The 3,100-nt window shown below is 51.8% G+C and overlaps 1 pseudogene; it reads right to left on the bottom strand.

The window, feature by feature from the left end:
* Positions 1-1,319: 1,319 nt before the first annotated feature.
* LOC114897974 lies at positions 1,320-2,611 on the bottom strand (annotated as a pseudogene).
* Positions 2,612-3,100: the final 489 nt, after the last annotated feature.

The raw sequence follows: 3,100 nt of genomic DNA, 5'->3' as shown, positions 1-3,100 counted from the left end.
CGCGGGCCTCTCGCTGTCGTGGCCTTTCCCGTTGCGGAGCACAGGCTCCGGACGCGCAGGCTTAGTGGTCATGGCTCATGGGCCCAGCCGCTCCGCGGCATGTGGGATCCTCCCGGACCGGGGCACGAACCCGTGTCCCCTACATCGGCAGGCGGACTCTCAACCACTGCGCCACCAGAGAAGCCCAAGTTTGTGGTTTTTAATACAAGTTGTTAGGGCAATTGTGTAACATTTTGGTAAATCATATCAAATATCATATTGAAGTTTATTTCTTATTCACATTCTACAAACATCTCTAATTCACAGAATTTCACTAATTTTATAGTTTCCCCAGTCAGAGATGTGAAGGCTACAGAAAACTGAAAACGTGCCTTATAACTTCAATAAATTTTATGAACCTCAACCACTGTAAAGATCAATGAAATATCTACCACATTAAATGAATGACATTTGTTACATTAAAAGTGAGGTTTTTTCCTTTCAAAATTACAAAAACCATTCTTTAATATTTAACCAAAATTTGTTGGAATTTGTAGGGTTGTGTGTGTGTGTGTGTGTGTGTTTAAATGTCAGGGTGGTATGATTTTCTTTGGATGTATGGCTGTTGAAAGCTGAGTTGTACAAAAGAAATCTTTAGAGAACAGAGACTTTTCTTTACATACTTATTCCCAGAGCCTGCCCTTAATCTCGTTTTGGTTTTCCACATTGATCCAATTGTAGCACTTCCTGGAGCGAGCTAGGTTCTAATCAGCAACATCAGGAAGAGAATAGGACAAAGCCAAATGAGAAAATGCAGATTTCATGTCATGCTCTTTGAAAACAGTGGATGCTTTCTAAGCTATCAGGCAATGTAAGTCACAATTTAACGTTTAATAATTTTTACCTGTAATGGACATGAGCAGGAAATACGGAATAGGTCCTTTATCTATTCAATAGGTGCACGATTTCTACTGAGATGAGCGCCATGTAGCAGCATTTTACTTTGCTCTCTGTCCCACATAGTTGTGCTGACCTTAAAACCTCATTAGTAGGCTATTCAGTAGTGATGTTTGGATAATCTCCACCGAATGGTGAATCAAAGAAGATGCAATCTAGAGGAGGCACGAAATCACCTAACGTTACTTCCTGTTAAGAATTTTTTCCTTATGATTGTGGAAAAGCTATTGAGTTAAAGCCACCATGCCGACTCCCCAAAGATAATGGTTCAAACCGCCAAAAGAAACGGTTGCAATTCTCTTGGATTGCCAGAAAGAAGGAATCAATCACTTAAAGAAAAGTCGGTCTGCACGTTAGGTCACCTCTCCACAAACGTTAACATCCTACACACTAGTGTTGTTTGAATGCAATCCCGCACCCAATCGAAATACTGGCCAACGGTGGCCACAGGAGTCGTCCAATCCACGCCTACTTCGCTTCTTTAGGGATTCGGGTGTTTGAGGGACCGGAGGGCGAGGCAGCTTGAAACAGACCTTGACGGAGTCACAGATGAACCACTGCAGCGCGGTCAGGGTGCCAATCATGATGATCCGGGCGAACAGGTCCTTCAACACGGCCCCGAACCCCAGGTTGCGGAGAATCTCAAAGGCCGTGCTGCTGCCTTTCTCCTTGTTCAGAGCGGACATGACGGAATCGGCCGGGTGGGACACGACGGCGCAGAAGACGCCAGCTATGTAGCCGGCTGCGAAGGTCACGGCCAGCTGCTCAGCTTTCGTGTACTGGCTCTGCGGCTTGGGCACCACGTACTTGGAAAGCGCCTCGACGGTGTGCTCGAAGCAGGCGAACTTCATCATGGTGTAGGGGATCTGCCGCATCCAGTGCGGCGCCGCGCCTTTGTAGAAGGCCCACCGGCCCTCCTCACCGTACATCCTGGGGGCCGCGGCCCGAGGCAGCCGGGTACAGGCTGCTTCTCCACTCGTAGCCCTTCTCCTGGCCCAGGAGTTGCGCTTAGCGGATCTACACGGAAGACCTCGTATAGGCCGAACTTGAAAAGGCCCTGCAGGGAGTAGCCCAGGAAGGTCGGGGCCCAGGCTCGGGCCAGGCCGCGCAGCCCGTCGTTCCGCACCGTCACGCCGAAGCCACTCAGGATGCCCTTGTACTTGCCGGGGTCCACCTGCATGCGGCACTTTACCAGGTCCAGGGGCACAATGGCCGTGTGCGTCAGCCCGCAGCTCAGCATCCCGCCCAGGCCGCACAGCTGCAGGTACTTCGTGGAGCCGTACGCATAGCTGGGTTCCTCCGCAGCCGCCGCCCAGGACCTGCCCTTGAGTCGGCCCACGCTTCTCACCTGCAGGGTTCGGTAAATGCCAGTGTCACACACGGCCGAGCTCGGTCTAGTCACACGCTCCCCTCAGCCGGAGCTCCTTCCTCCCTCAGGGGCCCCGGTGCATTGTGCGTGCATCTGAGTTTACCCCCGAGAGCCCGCCAACCCAAAGGTCAGGGTGAGGGACAGGCCGGCCGGCGCCCACAGGGCTTCAGTTGCACTGTACCTGCACCTGTAACTCCCCCTACCATCGGCTGGGCTGCTTTGGGGTTGCAATCCCGCTCCTGAAATTTTAAGTAGGGGCATCACCCCGCCCCTCACCTCCAGGACCGCCCTTCGCCCCGCCCTCATGCCTTCGGGCGAATGGGCTTCTGATAACGGCAGGAATCCCGCCCTTCAGCCCTTCTTAGCCAATGGTCAGTGGCCCCTAGGTCTCACTTTCGCTGGTGGGTAAGGCTTTTCGTGCCTAGAGTGGCTTCTGTCCGGCTCAGCCGCTTAGTCTAATACAAAGATGCTAAAAAAGTAAATCAACAAGTACAAACATGAGTAAACACATGAATAGGCAAGTAAATAGATAAGGAGGTGAGGGAGAGGGCGAAGAGTCGCCATGCACGGTTGCCTTCCTGAAAGGCTTTTCTGGAGTCCTCACTCAACTGCCCGCTTATGGTAATAGCCATCTCCATGGCCACAGAGTGTTCTATGGAGGGAATGGGCAGAGAGAACCAGGAACCTGGCGTTGGAGGCCCAGTCCCTCAGCTTCCGGCCTTACCTAACATTCTTTTGCAGATGGATAGGATATCTCCCTCCAACACCCACACTCCACTCTTGTTTCCCTCCAAG

The sequence above is a fragment of the Monodon monoceros genome, unplaced genomic scaffold (assembly GCF_005190385.1).
Source record: "Monodon monoceros isolate NGI ecotype Baffin Bay Population unplaced genomic scaffold, NGI_Narwhal_1 Super_Scaffold_18, whole genome shotgun sequence".
NCBI classification, from domain to species: Eukaryota; Metazoa; Chordata; class Mammalia; order Artiodactyla; family Monodontidae; genus Monodon; species Monodon monoceros.
The sequence above is the reverse complement of the archived record's forward strand: the minus strand, read 5'-3'. Positions and strand labels throughout refer to the sequence as shown.